Source organism: Nycticebus coucang, chromosome 23 (assembly GCF_027406575.1).
Source record: "Nycticebus coucang isolate mNycCou1 chromosome 23, mNycCou1.pri, whole genome shotgun sequence".
Classification (NCBI taxonomy): domain Eukaryota; kingdom Metazoa; phylum Chordata; class Mammalia; order Primates; family Lorisidae; genus Nycticebus; species Nycticebus coucang.
The window spans coordinates 114,483-138,675 of NC_069802.1; the positions used below are offsets into that span (position 1 = coordinate 114,483).

At 43.0% G+C, this 24,193-nt stretch overlaps 1 pseudogene; it reads right to left on the reverse strand.

Moving 5' to 3' along the window:
* LOC128575782 (E3 ubiquitin-protein ligase TRIM52-like) lies at positions 1-8,647 on the reverse strand (annotated as a pseudogene).
* Positions 8,648-24,193: the final 15,546 nt, after the last annotated feature.

Here is a 24,193-nt window from a genome sequence, read left to right on the forward strand (position 1 = left end):
TCACCTCTCCACTTCCTTCAACTCGCCCATATTTCTTATTCCTCTCACCTTGTACTCCTGCACCACTTCCTCCAAAGGCACCATGCTGTGATGTTTGTGGCTCCTGAATTCTCGGCACACCACAAAGATGCCCTCTTTGTCCACCTCGCAAAAGTGGTTCAGGGCTTCCTGGTGTTTGGGACAGATGCCCTGATCAGTCCTCTCCACATCCCCCATAAGGAGTGGGGCACATCTGGCAAATCCGTGTTGGCCAGCTGCAGGTTGGGACCAACGCTGCCCTAATGTTAAGCTCTTTCGGCACTGGGGGCAAATGAACTGCCCTGGAGGGGGTGAGTGTGTGTCAGGGTACACCTCTTCATCCTCTTCCTCATTGTAAGCTTCCAATTCCTTCTCATCTTCTGGGTAGACATCGGTTCTCAGGTCAAGTCTCAAGCCTCCTATGTAATAGTCCCGATCTTCCTGGTCCTCTTCTTCCTGGTCCCACACATAATCCACATTGTTCCAATTACTTACACCACTGTCACCAACCCAGAGCTCATCATCCTCTGGATCCTGGAACAGCTCCTCGTCTGCATTCCCCCATACAATACCTCTGGAATGGAGTTGTCCCATCCACCGATGGCCCCCACAGCTCCCTCATCCTCCTCCCATTCATCATCTTCGTACAGGTCTTCCTCATTTTCCTTACCCCACAGCTGAGTCACACACCCTCGGCAGAAGTTGTGGACACGGATCCTTGAAGTAATCCAGGTAGATGGCGCACACCGCTTCCTCCTGAAGTGTCTGATTGCGTAGTGGCACAGCTAACCGTCTTAACTTGCTGCTGGCCGGTGTAGATAGTCAGCTCAAAGGTGAGGAAAGGGAATGCGCCTGCAGGCTTGCCTCCAAATTACGCTGGTGACCCAAGGCTGTCCATGACCTTGCGCTTCCTCCTCAGGCCCCCAAAGAAGCCTTCCTCCGCTCTCTCTGGACGCCATTGCCCCAGATCCAGTCTCACAGCTGTCTTCTGAGGTCGGCAGGAACAGAACTGGGCTGCGGCGCTAATTCCTGTGGAGGTTCAGCAAGCAGGCCCCGACCCTGTACGGCTTCTCGCTACCCTCAGGGCTTGCCCCAGCCGGCAGTGTCCCCCTCAGGGGCTGCCGCTCAGTCCCCGCGGGAGACGACCGAGAGTGACATAGAGGACTGTGGTTTACTTTAACCTGAATCTAGCTAATGTAGGTTAATAGCCTATTATATATACTGTAACTGTAAACTGTTAGAAAGCGAAAGGTAGCTTTCAATAACAAAAGATAACAAAAGTAAAATAACAAGAGTAAAGGTAACAAATTCAACATTTGCTAAGGCAAAGTGAGTTAATATCAAAAAGTATTTGTAGCTCATGTGGCATAATATTAAATTTTAAAATGTTCCGGGTGGCGCCTGTGGCTCAGTCGGTAAGGCGCCGGCCCCATATACCGAGGGTGGCCGGTTCAGACCCGGCCCCGGCCAAACTGCAGCCAAAAAGTAGCCGGGCGTTGTGGCGGGCGCCTGTAGTCCCAGCTACTCGGGAGGCTGAGGCAAGAGAATCGCTGAAGCCCAGGAGTTAGAGGTTGCTGTGAGCTGTGTGAGGCCACGGCACTCTACCGAGGGCCATAAAGTGAGACTCTGTCTCTACAAAAAAAAAAAAAAAAAAATTTTTAAATGTTCCCAGAACTTGGATATGTTCAAGATGGAGTCTCAATAAAATGTGTCTTAAATATTGAACAAGTAGGCTTGGCGCCTATAGCTCAGCGGCTGGGGTGCCGGCCACACACACTGGGGCTGGCAGGTTCGAACCGGGCCGGGCCTGCCAAACAACAATGGCAACTACCACCACCACCACAAAAAATAACCGGGTGTCGTAACGGGTGCCTGTAGTCCCAGTTACTTGGGAGGCTGAGGCAAGAGAATCGCTTAAGCCCAAGAGTCTGAGGTTGCTGTGAGCTTGATACCTCCGCACCCTACCGAGGGCGACATAGTGAAACTCTGTCTCAAAAAAAAAAAATTTTTTTTTGAACAAGTACTATTGTTACTTTTTTCACAATTACTACAGCAATTTGGAATACAACTATAGGATTCTGAGTACTGCTTTGCTTATTCTTATCTGAACCATTGCAATTTGTGCTTTTTTTCCCAGTAAATACAATCTGGAAAGCAAACACTTCTGCCATGGCAAGTACCGTTGATGAAAAATTATCTTTATTTAATGAGATGTATGAAGTGAGGAAAAAATAATTTTTTTGAAGAAACAATTGCTCTGAGGACAACTTGAGGGCATAGTTGAGAGCATTACAGGTAATGTGGGCAGTTTCAGATCAAATTCAGATATAAAAATGCATTTACGTATGTTGTACGAGTACTTGCCATTCTAAGCAATTTTCAGACTTACAGGTCTAACTAATTTAACATAAAGATGAATCAATGCAAATCTATAATTTTTTCCTTGCTTCAATTATTATTTTCTAAAAGTGATACTGATTTGATTGGCAGATATAAATCTAACAATTTAGTAGATGTTATAACTCAACAATAATAGCTTAAAGAATAACTGTTAGGTTTAAGCCCAAATTAATTTTTAAAATTCATGTGTGTATCCTATTTTGCTTATTGAATCAACAGATCTTTAAAGAAAATCTTCATATGAATTATGGTGATATGATTCATAGCATATGCTGTTACGCTCTCTCCGAATGTGAGAGAAAAAAAATTTTAAAGATGGGGAAACATTACAGTGTTTAAGTAGTGAATGTTTTTTTTTTTCAAAACAGCAGCAAGATCAAGACCAAATCATTTCTTCAGTTTACTTTCATGCTTGATACTGACAAAAGACCAGTGTGACATCATAATCTACCTTTTATAAATACCTTTTAAATTATAAAACGAGTTCATACTCATTTCAGAAAATGGAAGCAAAAAGATTAAAAATGTTATCTAAAATCCCAACCTTCAGAATGACTCGTAAAATATTTTTCACAATTGGGTACATGTTTTAAAAGTAGCAAATTAGTTTGCCACTTGACTTGGTTCCCATGAAGAACTGTGAGTGCCTTTCACAGTGTAGTTTTCATATCTGAAACTGTCCAGCTCTTAGAGTGCACTGCATGCAAGGAAATTAGCTAAAAACACACAACCTTGGAGGAGATGATCGTCCAGAAGCAGAGGCAGTAGTCCAGGAGTTAATGCCCAGAGGAAACTTCCTTAACAAGATGTAAAATTCCTTGAGGAAGGAATGAAATCCTGCCATTTGCAGCAACATAGATGAACTGGAGCACATGGTGCTAAGTGAAACCAGCCAGGCAGGGAAAGACAAATACCACACACTCTCACTCATGTGGAATCTGAAAAAGCTGATCTCATGGATGGTGAGAGCAGAACAGTGGTTACCTGAGGCTAGAGAGGGAAAAAAGGAGAGAAGAGTGGAGAGAGGTTTGCCAAGGGATACAAAGTTACAGTCAATCAGGAAGAATAAATTCTGGTGGCTATAATAGCTAGTAACAGTGTAGTGTGTATTCCAAGATAGCTAGAAAAGGGGATCCTGCTAGAAAAGAGGACCCTGAAAATTAGTATGACCAAGAAATGGTAAACTTTTGTGGTGTTGGACACGATAACCATCGTGATTTGATTATTATACAATATACACATGTATGAAAACACCACACTGTAACCTGTAAACATGTACAACTGTTATATGTCAAGTATAAACAAAACTTTTAAAAACACACACAAAAAGAATAAAACTCCTAAGGACAAGCTTTATTTATTCTATTTGTGTTGCTGCCTAGTCTCAGTCTTTTTTTTTGGCTACAAGTGACAGAAAACCAGACCCTACCTGGCTAGAGCATGAATGAAAGTTGTTGGCTTGTGTTAACAAAGCTCTTTCAGAATAGCGCCAGCTGCAGGCTGAGCTGGATCCAGGTGTCTCGTTCACACCACCTGGCCCGAGTGCTGCTCTCCAGTTCTCGGTTAGCTTCCTTCCCCTTCACTCCTTCTCAGGTAGCTGTTCCCACACACAGACAGGAGCACTTGTGCTACCTCTGGGCTACACACTTTCAGTTCAAGTCTGGCTGCCTGCCATCTGGGGAGCTTCTTCACCATCACCCTGGGATTCCTTTTGAACCAATCTTGGGTGGGATTCTTTGTTTCCTTACCCCATATTTTTTGTTTGCTCCCTTGTTTGGCTGGAGCACCTACTCTCTCAGCTTTCTGGAATGAAATGGCTTGAGATTTCTTGTGACCAAAATGTTTCTTTAGTTTACCCTTCTACTTACTAGTTTCCTGTTGTGAGAAAGACTCCCATTTATTATTGTTATTATTATTTCAGATTAATACAAGGGTACATACGATTTTGTTACATTGTGTTTGTTAGGTAAAATCCAAGTTGTAGTTGAGCACTTTACCTGGGAGGTGTGCAGTCTACCCCTATATTGTACCTGTTAGGTGACAGCTTATCAAACCCCCCTTTTCCTCTCCTCTCTTTTTTTTTTTGCAGTTTTTGGCCAGGGCTGGGTTTGAACCTGCCACCTCTGGCATATGGGGCTGGCGCTCTACTTCTTTGAGCCACAGGCACCACCCTCCTCTCCTTTCTTTTTGAATTTAATTGTGATTTTCTCTGACATGGGCCTATAGTTGCTGATCTACTAGTTTCCTATTAGTAGTAAATTTCATTTTAGTATTGGATGCTTGCTTTTCCATAGGAGGATATTCTCCAAATCCTTCCAGGTAAATACAAAACATGGAAAGTGTCTACCTTTCTTGGTGGCTGAACAGTATTCCACAGTACACGTATACCACCGTTTGTTAATCCATCCATGGTTGATGGGCACTTGGGTTATTTCCACATCTTGGTGATTGTGAATTGAGCTGCTCTAGACATTCAAGTACAAGAAGCTCCTGTTGTTACTAGTATCTGGTCTTCTTGTCTTCCTGGGGACACCCCAGAAGGGGACCCGTTGCAGGACCTTTGCACTTAGATGGTCTTGTGATGAGTTAAGCTAATGAAATAGAAGCTTAAGTTCCTTCCTTCCTTTCCACCCCCCTCCCTCCCTTCCTTTCTTCCTTTCTTTCTATTTAATTGAAACATATCTCCGTGGAACAGATACACAATTCATGTGGAGAAAAATTCAAAACACTCCTGAGGGGAAACAAAGAAAATGCAAACAAATGGAAATCTGTATCCTTGGAAAGCAAGATTTGTGATCAAAACACTATCAGTAGTGGACAGTGTGTTAATTATGAATAAATGTCCCAAAAGGATTTTCTTTTTTGAGGGAAAACTAAACAATTAGATTCTAAAGTTATTAAGGAAAGGAAAACTCTGACGAAAAAGAAGTTATATTCTCAAATATATAAAGCAGATGGAATCAGGTTGGTGGCAGTTCCAGAATAAATCTAATAGTATTGCTCCAAAGTCAAAGAAGAAATTGTGCTAATGGTGGTGTCCAGAGCAGATATTGGGGCTAGAGATACCTGTGCTTTGTTTTAAAAGCTGCTTTGGGAGACACAGCCAGGAGCAGGGGCTCACGCCTGTAATCCCAGCAATGTGGGAGGCTGAGGAGGGAGAATTGCTTAAGCTCAGGAGTTTGATACTCACCTAAGCAAGAGTGAGACCCCAACTCACGAAAAAAATTGAAAAACCCAGCTGGGGGCCGTGACAAGCACCTCTAATCCCAGCGGCTTCCGGAGGCTGAGGCAGCAGGTTGCCCACAGCCCGAGTCTGAGGTTGCAGTGAGCTATGACGCCACTGCACTCTGCTCAGGGGCATTGGGTGGGACTCTGTCTCAACAACAACAACAACAAGAAGCAAAGAAATAAAAAATAGCAAGGAATTAAAATAAAAAAAAAAAAAACAAGGAGGATACACACTAAGAAGCCAAGCAACTTGCAGAATCTAAGTGTTGGCCTGTCCAGTCACACAGCCTGCTTCAAATCAGCACGTGGCTATGTCTGAAAAGCGATCTGGAAGAATAAGACAAGTTCTAAAATAAAAAAAAATCCTGTGGTTGTGTCTCATGGATACGGGCCTCACTGAAGACCTAATCAGAGGCTGAAAGACAAAACAGGAGAGTTTCCCAGAATGTGGTGCAATATAAGATATCGGGGACAAGATGGAACCATCAGCCATTGTAATAAGTACGAGTGGTGTGCAGGGCAGCACTTGGGTTCCTATCACTCCCAATTCTGTGTTAGCTTTCTGACCTTGGATAGATTAGATAACAAGTTGAATCCTCGATTTCTTTATCTGTGAACTGGGGACAATGCCTAGAGGTGAGGAGCTATCTCACAGGGCAGGTTTGAGCATTATATGAAATACCAGAGATGGAAGTGCTGAGGCCCTTGAGCAGAAGTCAATACTGCTTAGCTATTTTCCCATCATTATCAATATTACTAATAGGCCCCCAGACATGTTAAGAATAAATATATGACCACATTCCATTCACAAAAGTATGCTTAAAATGAATAATGACCAAGATAGTCACGTGGTTTACAAAAAGGAGACGAAAAATTGTGAAGTTAGAAAAACAGAATTCAAACTTGAAAGTATTAAAAAGGACATTTTATATTTATAAATAAAAATATGAAGACAAGAACAATGAACCATTATGACCAAACTCCACGCTGTCAAAATATATAAAGAAAAACGAGGCCGGAGCAGTGCCTCAGGCTTGTAATTCCAGCATTTTGGAAGGTTGAGATGGGAGAATCACTTGAAGCTAGGAATTTGAGATTGTCCTGGGCAACATAGCAAGACCCTGTCTCTAAACAGAAAAAATTAGCCCTGTGAGGTAGCAGGCACCTGTTGTCACAGTCAGTGGGAAGGCTGAGGTGGGAGGATACCGAATTGAGGCTGCAGTGGGATATGATTATGCCACTGTACTGCAGCCTGGGTGACAGAGGGAGACATCAACTTAAAAAAGAAGAAGAAGAAAAAGAAAAGTGAATTGACAAGCTAATAGTCAAACTGAAAGAACTTAACAATTTCTCAGAATACTTAAAATAGATAGAATATAGACAAAAATAAATGACATGGAGGTTTTAAATATGGAGATAACAAGGTTGATTCAAAAGCAATTTGAAGGGTGGTGCCTGTGGCTCAAGGAGTAGGGCACTGGCCCCAAATACTGAAGGTGGTGGGTTCAAACCCGGCCCTGGCCAAAAACAAAAAACAAATAAACAAAAAAACCCTGCAAAACCAATTTGAATTGTAATCAGTTTTTAACCCAGTAAAGAATACATAGTCTTTGAAAATACACAAAGAATATCTACAAAAATTGACATAGTATTAAATCAGAAAGTCTCAATAAATTTCAAAAAGTGGAAAACATCCACACTAATTTTCTAGCTACAGTGCAGTAAAACTAAAAATTAGAAATAACAGAAAAAATTTAAAAAATAAAAAAATTATATGTATTTGACAATAACAAAACAAAACAGAGCGCCATTCTGTTACTCTTGGGTAAAACAGGAAGTTGCAGCTGGCACTGCCAACAGTTCATGCTGGAATAACCCAGGAGTTAATAATCCGTGGAGTAAGATCAGCAGGGTACAGACAAAACACAAGAAGACAAAGTAAAACAAATGAACTCCAAAAGTCAGAAAACAGTTCAAAACATGGAAAACAGAATTTTTTTTTTTTTTTTTTTGTAGAGACAGAGTCTCACTGTACCGCCCTCAGATAGAGTGCCGTGGCGTCACACGGCTCACAGCAACCTCTAACTCTTGGGCTTAGGCGATTCTCTTGCCTCAGCCTCCCGAGCAGCTGGGACTACAGGCGCCCGCCACAACGCCCGGCTATTTTTTTGTTGCAGTTTGGCCTGGGGCTGGGTTTGAACCCGCAACCCTCGGCATATGGGGCCGGCGCCCTACTCACTGAGCCACAGGCGCCACCGGAAAACAGAAATTTTAAAAGATAAAAGCAGAAGGTAAAGAGACAAATAATAAAATCTAATAAGCCCCAAATCAAGTTCTTTGAAAATACAAGTACATAATAAAGCTAAGAAATTATTGGCAATCCTGATGCAGAAAAAAAACCCAAGAATTAGAAAAGATATATTAACTACAAATGGAGAAGACTTCCAATACTGTAATCAATTCTATAGAACTATATTTGAAAATCTGGAAGAAATAAATGTTTTTAGGAAAATATAAACTACTAAAACTAACTAAAGAGCCAGAAGGCTTACATTTTTTTTATTTCTACTTTATTTCTTTGGGGACACCACATTTCTACTCAATGAAGAGAAACATTTTTACAGTAGCCTTTTATTTTTTTACACCTCTTATGCCATGAATGCACAGGGAGCAGGTTCCAGCAGCCCAGGCTGCCTTCCCCAGAGCGAGCGTCTGGAGCAGGTTGGTGCTTCAGTCAAACCCAGGTACCTTCCTCTTTGCCTTCCTTCTTTTTCTGATCATCTTTCTTCACATGTTTCAGGAGGCTATCTTGGCTTTTAGAGTGCTTAATATGCTCAATAGGAACATTAACCCTCTTGACAAGAATCATGCCCTGAACTTGTTTATGTACAATGCCAACAGTGTGCTGGGTAACGTAGACTCCTCCAGTTTTGCCCTGGTGACATCTGTGTGGCACCATTACCTTGATGTCTACACTATCATCTTTCTTACAGACATGCATATATGTGGCCAGAGGAACATTTCCATATTTTCTAAAAGGCCTAGAGAATGTGGATCAGGTGTCTCTCCTTTCTCCCTTTGTGTTTGTCATTTTGGCGAATTACTAAAAGCTCTGGCTGAAAGGAGATTTAAATTCTTAATTTTTTTTTTTTTTTGCAGTTTTTGGCCAGGCCTGGGTTTGAACCCGCCACCTCCAGTAGATGGGGCTGGCGCCCAATCCTTTGACCTACAGGTGCCACCTGAGATTTAAATTTTTGATGGTTCTCTTAAAGAAATTGGAAAGTTAATTTGAGAGCTATCCCTGAAACAGGCCTCAGATTCAGACAGTATTATGGGGGATTCCAGCGAACCTTTGAGGAACATATGATTCCTGTTATTCCCACTGTCAGAGTGCAAGAACAGATGGAAAGTTTTCCCTCTCATTCCAAGTCTAACAAAACCTTGATATCAAAACATGTTTGCATGATAAGTATATGAAATAATGCATATGATAAATTAGCTTGATTCAGCCATTCAAATATCAAAATATCATGTTATGCACCATAATATGTACAATTTTTATTTGCTGAAACCAAATGAACCTCATTTGCACACAGAAGGTTTATATGGGAATGTATTGAAAAGGTCTGGAAGGAATCCAGCTGTTAGCCAGCTACCTCCTGGAAAGGGCTAAAACAGGGGCTGCGGATATGAGACTTGCGCTGCCTTTCCCAAACACTTCTCATGGTTTTATCTTTTTTCAATAAGTTTATACTAATGGATTAACTATGCAGTGATGGTTTAAAGCATTCATTATTTTACATATATTTATCACTTTAAAGAAGCAGCAGGAGGTAGTATCCATATCAGGAGCTGGCAAATTTTTTCCTGTACAGACCCAGATAGTAAACATTAAATAATTTAGGTTTGGGGGCCATACAATCTCTGTCACAACTACTCAACCTTGGTGGCTAGTATGGAAGCAAGTGTGGACCATATGTAAACAAATGGACAAAGCCGTGTTACAATAAAATTTTATTTTAGGGAGGCGCCTGTGGCTCAGTGAGTAGGGCACCAGCCCCATATACCAAGGTTGGCGGGTTCAAACCCGGCCTGGGCCAAACTGCAACAAAAAAATAGCTGGGCGTTGTGGCAGGCGCCTGTGGTCCCAGCCACTTGGAAGGCTGAGGCAAGAGAGTTGCCTAAGCCCAGGAGTAGGAGGTTGCTGTGAGCCGTGATGCTACAGCACTCTACCCAGGGTGATAAAGTGAGATTCTGTCTCTACAAAAAAAAAAAAAAATTATTAAAAAAAAAATAACAGGTTTCAGGTTGGATTTGGTCCACTGATCTCTGTCAGTGGGGAAATTGGTATATCTATGCATTTTATGAAATCAGTCTAATATTTCATTCATCTGCTCAGCAAATATTTATTGAGTACCTCTAGATTCTAAGCATTGTTCTAGGAACCAGGGGTGTACCAGTGAGTGAAAAAAAGTCAGTGTTCTCACAGAGGTTGCATTTTATTTGGAGAAAACAGACAACAAGCACATAAAAAACACATGTCTCCGAGTGATAAATGCTATAAAGAAAACAAAGCAGGATGAGAGATAAAGGGGCTGGAGTTGGGGTTGGCACAGTTTTAGAAAAGGCAGTAAGAAAAGCCTCTCTCCAAGGTATGTCACCAGTAGACAGACAGAGGTGTGCTGTGCAGGGTCCTGAGTAAGCTGTTTCAGAGAGTGTGAAGTCCTGAGCCAGCGGTGTGAGCCAGGGGAAGGTTGGTGTGCCTGCAGAGTGGCGGGTGGGGGTGGAGCCTGCAGAGTGGTGGGTGGGGGTGGAGCCTGCAGAGTGGTGGGTGGGGGTGGAGCCTGCAGAGTGGCAGGTGGGGGTGGAGCCTGCAGACTGGTGAGTGAGGGTGGAGCCTGCAGACTGGTGAGTGGGGGTGGAGCCTGCAGAGTGGCGGGTGGAGGTGGAACCTGCAGAGTGGTGGGAGGAGGTGGAGCCTGCAGAGTGCAGGTGGGGGTGGAGCCTGCAGACTGGTGGGAGTGGGTGGAGCCTGCAGAGTGGTGGGTGGGGGTGGAGCCTGCAGAGTGGTGGGTGGAGGTGGAGCCTGCAGAGTGGTGGGAGGGGGTGGAGCCTGCAGAGTGGTGGGTGGGGGTGGAGCCTGCAGAATAATGGGTGGGAGTGGAGCCTGCAGAGTGGGGGTTGGGGTGGGAGTGGAGCCTGAAGAGGGAGGGTGGGGGTGGAGCCAGCAGTGTGAGCCAGGAGAAGGCTGGTGTGGTGGGTAGAGCGGTGGGTGGGGGTGGAGGCAGGGAGGGGGAGGTGGGAGTCCAGGTCCAGGGATGACTGGAGGCGGCAGCGTGCTCAGGAATGGGCATATTTGCATACAGTTTGGTGGATCTGGCTGGACTTGCCTGTAGGTTGGATGTGGGGTGAAGAAAAAAGAATGAATGGAAAAATGATGCGTTTTAGACAGAATGGCCTGAGCAAATAGTGGGTATGGCAGGGGGCTGGTCGTGAGATGATTTTACGTGCATTGTCTGGGTGGCCTATTAGACGCAAGTGGTTTCTGCAAATGGGCAGTGAGTTGGAAGGTCTGTGGTTCAGGGAGGGGATTGGCTGGAGATGCAAATTTGGTATTCACAGGGTAGAGGTCGGTGTAATCGTGAGGGAAGTACAGAGAGGAAGTGCAGCATCTGAAACCCTAGAAAAGCACAGGGATCCAGGGTTCAGCCAAGAAGGGAAGGTTCAGTAGAGTGCCCTGGCGTCACAGCTCACAGCCAAGAAGGGAAGGTGTGCAGGTGGGTGAGGAGGGACGCTGGGAAGTGTGGGTCCAGGGACCTAAGGGAAATGCAAATGAAAGGCCAGAAGAGGAAAACCGAGAAAGTTCCTGCTGACAGCCTTCACAAGGAAGAAGTCAGAAGGGAATACCTGGTGAGGAAGTCAAGGTCACACAGGCCGCAGTTTGGGGTTGTGAACTGGGTTCTTGGGGCAGGGTTGGAGGCTGGCGTGCCTTTCAGGTCTGCTCACTGCAGGGTAACCAAAGAGCTCCATCCGGAGCTGTGCTGGGTCTACAGAATTACAAGGTGGACTTAACTTTCCTTCCCCTCATGTGTCCATGTGTGGGAAGAGTATGAGGAATGAAACAAAACCACCAATATTTTCTGATAAGCATGAAAACAGGGGCCTAAGGAAGGGTGTATGGAAACAGAGAGGAAGGTCCCATCCCGTTTGCCAGGTCTGTTTGATGGAGGATGAGGGCAGTGTTCAAACAAGATCCCCATGGATTTAATCAGTCAAAAAATCTAGACCCCACATAGGATATTGCCACGATGACCAGGCCTGGTGACCCACATCAGGTTGGTGGCAGTTTGGCTGTTTTCTGCCCGAGGCCAAGGCTCTGGTGGACAGGGGTGTGCAGGCGGCCAGTGCTCCATCCTAAAGCTCATGCACCAGGCCCACCACATCTCCAGTTCGCGTCTGGGCACACACATCTTGTGGATGAGATATCTACACCAGATGAGTGGAGGGCACGGGATCTGGAAAGGGTACAGAACACAGGCCCTAGAGCGAGTCCTTTCATCTCTGAGCCTCAGTTTCTGAACTGCAACTTCGGGACAAGTGTGCTTCGCTGCGCCAGCGAGATAAGGATGATTCGTGGAAATGGCTCGCGAACTCTGGGGGCTGTGGATGTAATTAGAAAGTTCTCAGTACGTCACAGCAGCATCCAGACCCACCATGAATTTTTATATAAACAGATGCCAGAGGAACTCATTCAGGAGCTAAAAAATCTAGATATATGACCTGCATTACTTTCCATTCGTCCCACATGGTTCCCTTTTCCACGCATTAAATATTTGTAAGCAGAAGCACAGGATGGCTTGACTTTTCCCTTATGCACAGTCTTGTCTAGATGCAGCCTTTGGCCTGTGCTCCTGGCGGCCACCTGGCATCTTCAGGGCCACAGCCGCCACCTTCTCATTGGTGGATCCTGCCTGAGTCCTGGACACTGTTGCCTTGGTGAATTCATGACAACAGGAGTGGGAGGAGCTGAAGCCTCTCAGATTTATTCACTGGCCTTCACAATTGAGTTCATTCCCCTCGATGAAGCTTTAAATCAGTTATGCTTTTCCTGCTCCTTCATTTTTTTTTCTTCATTGTGTGCTTCTGTGAGCAAGAGGTTTGTCTTCTGCTTTGACAGCTAAGAGCAAAGAAAGGAGAAAAAGCAAATGTCTGCTGTGTCCCAGTTAACTTCAATCTCTCTAGGCCTTCATGGAATGAAGAGAAAAAAACCACAAAGCCACCGCCACAGGTTTTCTGAAACTGAGTCCCGCCTGCGAGTGGGACTGCCTCCCTTGGAGGGACTTGGCTTTCTTCCGGCCGGCATTTGCAACACGTCATGAGGGAGAGGTCATGTTCCCTGTTGCCTGGTCTTTCAATGGTGAGCTCAAGGATGTGCAGAGGGCACGTGGTCCCACACAGAAGTCCCGGAAGGGGCTTTCACAACGACAGCAGGTGTCTGTGCAATTTGGACATTTCTTCTGATAGCCAGTGGAATCAAAGTTGATTTTAATGTCAGTGTGACAAAGCCCATTAAGGAAAGAAACCTTCCCAACCTCCTTTTGAAGCCACATCAGGGATGCGGGCACCATTGACTCACAGCCCAAATATAAAACCTTTTGGCATTTTGTGTATTATCACGCTTCTCTTGAGGCATATTTAAGAACTGATCATCTAGCTATTTAATAATGCCACACTGTCATTTCTAGTGTGATACAATAACTCAATGAGGTTCATTTTTCACAGGACTGTATTTCCACATGAGTATGCGATGACTACATTGATTACAATTTCAGACCAAAGTTTCACTGATGCAAAAAAAAATCTATATGTTGTTGCAGGTTGTTTTTTAGGAACAAATGGGTTTACATTATGTACCCTGTGGGTGAATCTACAAACTTAAATACTATAGCAAAATTTTAACTATGTTCTTCAAGTAAAGGCAAGGAAGTATGCACATTGTTAGCAGTAAACCATGAACTCAAAGGAAGTGGTGATGTAAAAACCAATGCAGACAGAACGTTCAGGTATGGTCCTGGCAGGCCATGTGTTCTCTGCATGCCCTCCAGCAGAGTTCTAAACACGGGACACCCTGTTTAGAATCTGGGGCTAGAAAAAGACAGTGAAGTCAGAGAGAAAATATGCATGAGAATAAAGGGAAGAAGAGACTGGGAGATTCATGGTCGCTTAATGCTGGTAAGAACACAAGTAGCTATGGAGACCCAAGAGCCAACCTAGGAATTTAGGCAGGGTCGGCAGTAATAGTTCCTTGGAAAATGGATGTGTAGCAACAGTATTAGCTTCGTTTTAAACTTTCAAGGGAAATAGCTCTGGGACTTAGACTGAAGATGGGGGCATGGGAGGGAGGACACAGGTCTCTGCTCCTAGACTGTCCAGTACATGTTTTGCCCCAGGGGCACCCACATCAATGCAGACCCTAAGAGAATAGTTGGTGGCAGATGTAAGTCTTGGGGGTGGGGGGAAATTACCCTCTCCAGGAATCAGAAGACCGAAAGCCTTAGAAACGTGAACAAAGAAAGCTACAACAGGGAGGCTGCTTCGGACCCCAGCCCTGGGTCCTGCTTTCTTAGGGTCCAGCATAGAGCAATGATTTGAGGACTGTTCTTTCCATCTGCACTAGTCTGGATTCTCCTGGGAAAGAGAACACACACATACACACACACATACACACACACATATACACATACACATATACACACATACATACACACACACATATACATATACACATACACGCATAAGCGTAATAATCTCATCCAAAAAAACTTGACAGAAACATCAAGAATGGTATATATATATATATATATTTTTTTTATTAAATCATAGCTGTGTACATTGATATAATCATGGAGCATCAGTCACTAGCTTCACAGACCGTTTACCATGTTTCACATATACCCTTGTAAGATGCACCGCTGGTGTAATCCCACCTATCCCCTTCCCTCTACCCACCTCCCCCCAAGAATATTTGACCAAAGATCTGGGCCCAGCTTAGTTGAAACATAAAATTAACCACCACACCATCCTTGGGGTAGGGGTACTGAAAAAAAAGGGAGAAGAAAGAAGGATCTAGGTTAGGACTCAGAAATAGGTAAGATGTATTAAGGAATAATAAGGCTGGGCACTGTAGATCACTTTTTTTTTTTCTTTTAGCCAGTCTCACTCCTTCATCCTGGGTAGAGTACCATGGTATCATAGCTCGCAGAATCCTCAAACTCCTGGGCTTAGCCTCCTGAGTAGTTGGGACTACAGGTGTGCACCACTAAGCCCAGCTAGTTTTTCCTACTGTTAGTAGAGATGGGATCTCACTCTTGCTTAGGCTGGTCTCAAATTTCTGAGCTCAAGCAATCCACCTGCCTCGGTTTCCCAGAGTGCCAGGATCACAGGCGTGAGCCACCGTGCCCGGCCAGCAGCTCACTCTTTTAATCCCACTGCTTTGACAGTCTGAGGTGGGAGGATCACTTGAACCCAAGAATTTGAGGCTGTAGTGAGCTACAATCACACCATTGTGCTCCAGCCTGGTCAACAGAGTGAGACCCCATCTCTGAAGAAGTAAATAAATAAAAATAGTTTTTTAAAAATATAGTATTTTTTTGGCAGTGCCTGTGGCTCAGTGAGTAGGGCACCGGTCCCATATACCGAGGGTGGCGGGTTCGAACCCAGCCCTGGCCAAACTGCAACAAAAAATAGCCGGGTGTTGTGGTGGGCGCCTGTAGTCCTAGCTACCCGGGAGGCTGAGGCAAGAGAATCGCCTAAACCCGAGAGCTGGAGGTTGCTGTGAGCTGTGATGCCACAGCACTCTACCGAGGGTGACAGAGTGAGACACTGTCTCTTAAATAAATAAATAATAAAATATTAATTAAAAAATTCCAAAAAAAATTAATAAAAAGAATAATAATTAAGATATCACGTTTTCATATAAGAAAGAAAGTAAGAATCTGAGACAATCCACTGTGTTTGTTAATTCGGAACACAGATCTCAGGTACTCCTGGGGAGTGATGCAGAATCAGGCCCAGGCAAACTGGGTGCAGAGGTAGTGCTGGGATGAGCTTAATCAGCATGCCTAGTATTCAGGGACTAGCTGCATAGAGAAAATTCTGAAATCTTTGGATTGGACAATTGTCTTAATTATCAGAGTAAAGAGGAGCTACATAGGAAAATAAAGCTTGTGGAGTGTTGATTCAATTACTCTAAGCGCTCAAAGTGCTTGGAGTGCCGGCCATAGAGTAATTTGGAGCATTAGCCTCAATTTCCAGATGAGAATCTGAGGCACAGAAAGCTTAAGCAGCTTGTCCAAGGCAATACATCCAAGGCAATACAACACTTGTGATCCTTCATTTTATGTGTCAACTTGGCTCAGCTGTGGTGCCCAGCTGTTTGGTCAAACACCAATCTATAGGTAGCTGTGAAAGTATTTTTTAGATCTGATTAATATGTAAATCAGTGGACTTTGAGTAAAGTAGGTTGCCCTCCAGAATATGTGCAGGCCTTATACAACCAGGAGAAGGTCCTTACAAGCAAAGACTGTTTCCTGAGCAAGGAATTCTCTCTCTTTTTTTTTTTTTTTTTTTTTTGTAGAGACAGAGTCTCACTTTATGGCCCTGGGTAGAGTGCCGTGGCCTCACACAGCTCACAGCAACTTCCAACTCCTGGGCTTAAGTGATTCTCCTGCCTCAGCCTCCTGAGTAGCTGGGACTAGAGGCGCCCGCCACAATGCCCGGCTATTTTTTGATTGCAGTTTGGCCAGGGCCGGGTTTGAACCCACCACCCTCGGTATATGGGGCCGGCGCCTTACTGACTGAGCCACAGGCGCTGCCCGCAAGGGATTCTCTTTAAGACTGCCATGTCGAAACCCTGCCTGGGTTTCCAGCCTGCTGCCCCATAAGGTTCAGATTCAAGACTGACTGCAACATTAATGCTTACCTGAATTTCTAACTTGCTGGCTTTTCCAAACTTGCCAGTTCCCATAATCACATGAGGTAATTCCTTAAAATAAATCTCCCTCTCTGTGTATTATGTTTATATATAAACAAGATGCTTCCCTTTCTCTGCACTGAGAGCAAGAAGTAGGTGGGGAAAAGAAATAGAATTACGTGGTTGTCAAATCCCAGCGGCATCTGCAGCCCATCCTATAGTAGGAACTGTTCCTGGACAGGCTGGCAGGGTGTCATGTTCTCCATAGAGGGGCTCACGCCTGAACCAGTGAAAGACTCCTGGCCCTGCAGGAGGACCTGCCATCGCAGGAAACCCACGTCCACTCAGGTCAGGCTCAGGGATCTCTGACACCTTTGTCCCGAGACTACATGGTTCTCCACCCAACAAGAGAAAGGCTGGAAAGCAGGCTGTGCACTATCTCGGTGAATAGACTGTGATAATGGGGACCCAAGTGCCTATCTATAATAACAAGCCTGCTTAAAGGTAAAATTAAATATACACGGGGTGCCAAAAAAGTGTATATACACTTTAAAAAAGGAAAAAACTGTCTTAAATTTGTAATACTCAAGTCATGTTTGACTTCTGTAATTATAAGAGGTATTCAATGTGATTTGTATCATCTTTTGATACATTGGTATTGGTATATCCTGAGTATTAGATTTATATGCAGTAGATATTGACTTGTGTGCTTTTCTACAATACTTACTGATTACCATCTCTTAGATACTTACGAGCCCATAAGCAAATTTAAAGAAAACTGAAGGCTCGTAATAGCCAAGTCATGGAAGAAGCCCAAATGCCCATTGGCCCATGAATGGATTAATAAATTGTGGTATATGTATACCATGGAATACTATGCAGCCTTAAAAAAGATGGAGCCTTTACCATCTTTAAGGCTTTATGTTTACATGGAGGGACCTGGAACATATTCTTCTGCATAAAGTATCTCAAGAATGGAGGAAAAAGTATCCAATGTACTCAGTACTTCTAAGAAACCTACTTATATTTACTCACACTTTCTTATGAAAGATAGAACACAACTATAGCCCAGGATGAAGGAGAGAAATGGAGTGGGAAGGGAGGGGAGGGGGGAGGTTTGATAGAAGGAGGGTAAATGATGGGACCGCACCTATGGAGCATATGTCAAGGGTACAAGTCAAATCTGTCAAGTGTAGAACATAAATGTCTTAACACAATAATCAAGTAAATGAGGTGAAAGCTATGTTGATTGGTTTGATCTAACCATGTCAGATTGTATATTAAAAAAAAACCCAACACGTTGTACCCCACATATGCATAAATGTATTCATGATCTATGGGTATTTGACTTAATAAAAAAAAAAAGAAAAGAAAAGAAAACTGAAGGCTTACATACCAGCAATTGACACCCCATTTCATGCCTTAGAGGTGGGAGGGACACTGAATGGTGTAGGGAGCATTTTGATGGTTGCTTTGAGTTCTCATTTTATGCAAATTCTTCCCCCTAGGGAACTTACATGAGCCAATGGCCTTAAAGGTTTGCCACAGTTCAAGTTTTGATCTGGCCCCCAACATGTAATTCATGAACCCAAAGAGCAGATGGTGGCCATTTACATTGGAGTAACCCCAGAATGTCTCATTAGGAATTCACAGTATTTTTTTCCTTGGGAGAAATATTAACACACATTTTACAGGACCACTGGTCAATTTACAACCCCTATTTAGGTTTTTAGAATTCTACGACTGAACCTGGGATGTTCTGAATTCAGAGTATCATCCTGTTTTGAGCTCCAACAAAGAGCGAAGTCTAAGGACCATTATCAGCTTTACACTTCAACAGTATCAACTGCCTACAGTTGAATGGTGGTTTCCAAAGCACCATTCGTCTTGTGCTACAGTAGAAACAGAAATCACACACTGGCCTGACCAGGTGCTAGAAAGCATGGGCATTAGCAAAACTATTTGTAAGTGGCTGAAAGACAGACACTGTGGAACCAGAACTAGGGGATGAAGAAACGAAAAATAAAAGCATAGTACTTTAAGATTGCGAACACTCTGAGAATGTTAACATACTTGTCACATAATTGAAGACTTAGTTCTTGATCTTCAGCATCCAGGGCCCTGCTCAGTCCAGGCTGAGTTCCAAGCCTTGCTTTTTCTTCTGCAGTAGGTGCATCTTGTAAGAGCCTTAGGGTTTATTCTGCATTATAACATAAACATCACATTTACAGCAGGAACGTAAGCTTATCTACTTATCATTGCCTTTCTTTTCTAAAGTTATAACGATATGTTGCTGGACATTTGGCTATGCTAAATTATATATAAAAGGATAAACCTTATTTGGGTTACATTTTTCTGAGCAAACATCCATTAGTTCATTGAAAAATGAATCATTATCTGTTTCTCAAAGTAAACCCAGTAGAGCCTCTGTAAACTGACCACCAAAACACACCCAGTAGTCAACGTCAGGCACTAGGCCTACTGTGTGATACGTCATGTGACACATGTCCAGTCTATGAAAATTAGGTCAACTTAAAGAGGTGGTCAAGTATGGAGGTTTTACTGTAATTTCTTGTTTTGGTTAAGAATTGAGTGGCCCTTTTTCAAAAGCACATGCTGGTATTTTTCTGATTATGGGGACTTGGAAAGAAATCCCCAGTTTTTTGCAATATTTCAAAATGGGTTTCATGGAAACAGGAAGAAAGAAGGCACCAGAATCTCTTTCAGATGTGGCTTCTTCGTGAGCCAAGGATGTGCATCTTGAGGCTGGGTTTGGGTTTGGTTTCTCTTGGGCTCAGGAAATTAGAATCACAGGGAGGTTCTGCTGACTTTTAAAAACTCACTATGGGCTCGGTGCCTGTAGCTCAGTGGCTAGGTGCCAGCTACATACAGTGCAGCTGGCGGGTTCAAATTCAGCCCGGGCCTGCCAAACTCCAGCCAAAAAAGAGCCAGGTGTTGTGGCGGGCGCCTGTAGTCCCAGCTGCTTGGGAGGCTGAGGCAGGAGAATCGCTTAAACCCAAGCACTTGAGGTTGCTGTGAGCTGTGACACCACAGCACTCTACCCAGGGCAACATAGTGAGACACTGTCTCAAATAAATAAATAAATAAATAAATAAATAAATAAATAAATAAATAAATAAAATGAAATAAAATAAAAAAATAAAACTCACCATGAAGTATCACCACTAAGTGTCTTCCTTACTTAGATAGTACCTCACCAGACACCTGGTTCAACACTTCTGACACCTTTTCCCCCCATAAGCCTCTTACCCCTCCTCCCAGCAGTCATAAGAGGAGATTGTCATTAGCAGGGAACTGATGGTTCCCAATCAAAACCTTCTGTGGGTCCCTTTCCATATTCAAAGCCCATTCCACTCAGCTCCTAATTCTCCCTGCCCGCACCCTCCCCACCTGTGTTTACTTGCCTCTGTCATGTCTTCTCCTCCCTCAGACCCTGGAAGGCAGCCCCCATCCACCAAAAAAAATATTTTTTAAAAAAGGCTCAGTGCCTGTAGCTCAATGGCTAGGGCACCAGCCACATACACCGGAGCCAGCGGGTTCAAACCCAGCCTGGGCCTGCCAAACAACAATGACAACTACAGCAATAACAAAAGTAGCCAGGTGATGTGGCAGGCACCTGTAGTCCCAGCTACTTGAAGCAAGAGGATCGCTTAAGCCCAAGAGTTTAAGGTTTCTATGAGCTGTGAGAGCCACGGCACTCTACTGAGGGCAACAAAGTGAGACTCTGTCTCAAATAATAAAATAAAATAAAGACATAAAACTTGAAGAGACGGTGTGGCACTTCTGGGCTCCGTGAATATCACTAGCTAGTGAAGAGCTTTGGACCATGGAGATAATTTTGCCCTCTGTGGTACACTCTGCAGCAGAACTGTTAACTTGGAACCTTCTTGCTTTAGGACACCAGTATTTAATAGTATGTTTTTCTAATGATGGCAGCTGGCTCTGGGCCCTTTTTGTATTGCCAGAACTCCAAGAACTCCTTGGCATTTATATGAGCTGAGTCTAGTCCTAGAGTGAGAGGAAATGAATTTCTTTGTGATGTTATTACAGCTCTTCATAAATCAGCCTCTTTCAGGGGCCCACAGAAGACAAGTCTCATTGAACACAGGTGTAGACTTCAGCCTTTATAAAGAACTTGCTTAATAGCCTGGAACTATGACCTAGGGAATCACTTAGAAAAATTAGCCTATGGGCCGTACCTGTGGCTCAAAGGAGTAGGACACTGGCCCCATATGCCGGAGGTGGTGGGTTCAAACCCAGCCCTGGCCAAAAACTGCAAAAAAAAAAAAAGAAAAATTAGCCTAAAACACCAATTCTATGCCATTGCTATGACATTCAGGTGGCAAAAGAACTTGAGCATTTTAGAATTTTTTTTTAATTTAAAACCAATCTCTCTAGTTAAATTTTGATAATGTCATTGCTATTTTTTTTACAGAACTTTTTATTTTTGAGCAGTTTTAGACTCATATAGATGTTGCAAAAATAGTATGGTTTCATTCAGCTTCCTCACATGGTAATAACGTTTTACATAACCTTCTTACAAATATCAAAACTGGGAAACTGATACAGGCAGGATACTAAAGTACAGGCATTATTTGGAGAGAACTAGTTTTACAGGCACTCATTTTTTATGGTGGTTGTATAGTTCTATAAAATTTTATCATATATTATATATGTCAATACCACAATCATATTATTTCTTTTACAAATCAAAGATTTTTATTTTTACTTGAATACATTTTCAAATATGCAAAAGAGTATAGAAATTAATATAATAGATATCTGTTTTCAACTTAACATTTTGACACTTACATTTCAGAATGTTTCCAAGAATTAAAATAGCAAGATATTGCTAAAATGCCATCTGGTCCTTTTCCCTCTCTCTCTTTCTCCTCCTCAGTAAGGATTATTTCTTTGCAAGCAAACTTAAGCAAACAAACAAACTTACTCTGTAAATGCCCCTTACCTAGAAAGTTAAATCATTACGGGGTGGCGCCTGTGGCTCAAGGAGTAGGGCGCCAGTCCCATATGCCGGAGGTGGCGGGTTCAAACCCAGCCCCGGCCAAAAACCACAAAAAAAAAAAAAAAAGAAAGTTAAATCGTTATTATGTTCAGGCTATTTTTCACTCATCAGAATTTTAAATTGTATTGTAAAAGATATTTATCTAAGTTTTTTTAATGTGTGATAGATATTAAATAACAATAAAGGATGTGATAATAAAAATAAAGGATTGCATAAAAAATAAAAAAATAAAGGAGTTGTTTACCATAGTGCCTCAGGCACAGTAGAGACGTTATAAAGTTGTATTGAATTATAAATGAATAGATAATCAAATATTTCTCTGATAAATTTATTTTACATTACAACCTCAAGTCATGTAAGAAACCACTTATAAATATTCACTTTCACCAATTGACTTTTTCAGTGGATTGACCATTTTACTAAATGGGACCATTTACAATTAACCTATAATTCATGACCACAATCCTAAAAGGGCTCTCTTTGGAAGACTGGGAGAAGAGAAACAGCCAGGAAGACTTCCATCCTACTTTGTTTTATTAAATAATAGCTTTATTTATAATGCACATACCATAAAACTCACCCTTTTAAAGTATACTGCTCTGTAGCTTTTAGTATAGTCACAAGTGTGTGCAATTATCACAACTATCTAATTTCAGCATTTTGATTATCTCACAAAAAATCCCCTTTCCCATTAGCAGTAACGCCCCGTCTCCTCCTACTTCCAGCCCGTGGCAACCAAGAATCTACTTTTTGTCTCTATGGATTTACCTATTCTGGACATTTTATATAAGTGGAATCATACAGTATTTTGTGACTGTCAGTGATTTACGACAGACTAATATCCCATTATCTAGATATGATATGTTCCATAATCACTCAGCTGATGGGCATTTGGGCTGTTTCTACTTTTTGGCTTTTATAAATAACGCTCCTACAAACATTCTTACACAGGTTTTTGTGTGGATATGTTTGGGCTTTTATAAATAATGCTTCTACAAACATTCTCACACATGTTTTTGTGTGGATATGTTTTTTTGTTTTTTTTTTTTGGAGACACAATCTCACTCTGTCACCCTGGATACAGTGCTGTGGCATTATCACAGCTCACAGGAACCTCAAACTCTTATACTTAAGTGATCCTCCTGCCTCAGCTTCCTGAGAAGCCAGGACTATAGGCGTCTGCCACCATGCCCAGCTAATTTTTATAATATTTTAAATATTGTATAATATACATAGGTTTCAACAATATTTTGTGGATATACCTAGGTCTGGAATTACTGGATCTTACAGTCACTCTAACATTTTAAGGAACTATGACCATCTCTGTGCCTTCATCTGCAGAATGAAAGCTCAGTCTAGCTTCCTTAACCTATTGATATTTTACGCTTACCACTTAAAAGTTCTCATTAAAACTAGAAAGGTATAAATCTTTCTAGTAGGTGATTAGAAATCATCCCTCAGTTTGTGTCTGGGGCTGTGTGAGGTTTTATTTGGCAACACAGACGTTTACTTCTGTACCATGAAAGTTGAGAGAGAAGGATTGGATATTTGTATTAAAATAAAAATCAATGCTGTGTTGAAACTCACGATTATACAGTGTGGCTGGGGCACCTGACATGTTGGTTACAACATCATAAAGTTTACTACTTGTCAGAGCAAACCATGTTCTTACCTTGGTAATAAAGAAAAAAGCAGGTAAGCAAGTAAGGGCAGAATTCCTCCAGATGAGAGCAGAAAGTGCAGAACGCACCTGCACCTTTGGAAAAAAGCTTCAGGAGAAAACAGTCCACTCTCTTGGGATAGCAGGCCTGCGAGAGGATATCCCTGTACTCGGCAAGGAGAAGACACCATCACATACCAGGCGCTGCAGCACCCGGCCCAGGCAGAATTCCCTCAGGATCTTCTCTTTGTAACTCACTGAGGTCTCTGACAGCCCCCGGTTCCTCTTTTCCTTTTCTGTCTGTGTCTTCGCTTCACAGTAGTAAAACCAAGACTTGGCTCCTCTTTCAAACATCCCGGCATGTGGGGAGCTGGGGAAGTCTCTCCCTCCAGGGCCTTGCTGCTTGGGGTCTTCCCTGGACAACATCCGCACCACAGAGACACCTGGAAACAAAGCTATCCCTGCCATCTGGAATTACGATAGATCTGCAGGAAGCAGGAAAGCTCCGGATTAAACCCAGGGGGCCACAGTGCTGCCCTTCTTGTCCAGAGAGGATTGAGCTGTACTCATTAATCCTTCACAGCAGTAAACTTCGAAAGACAATCCAAGAAATGTAGTCTGGCTAACCCCTGTTCAATTCTTACTTTCAATCCCAAATAACCATTTCCCCAAAGTCCTCCCTGCTGCCACCAAACAATTATTTTCTTGTTATTTTATTTTTGGGGATTCATTGAGGATACAGAGAACCAGGTTACACCACTTGCATATGTGGGTAAAGTCCGTCTTATAATTGGGTCCCTCCCCCAAGAGGTGTGTCACACATCGTGACCCCTCCCCCTCCCCCTCTCTCTCCTCCCCCATTTCCCCACTC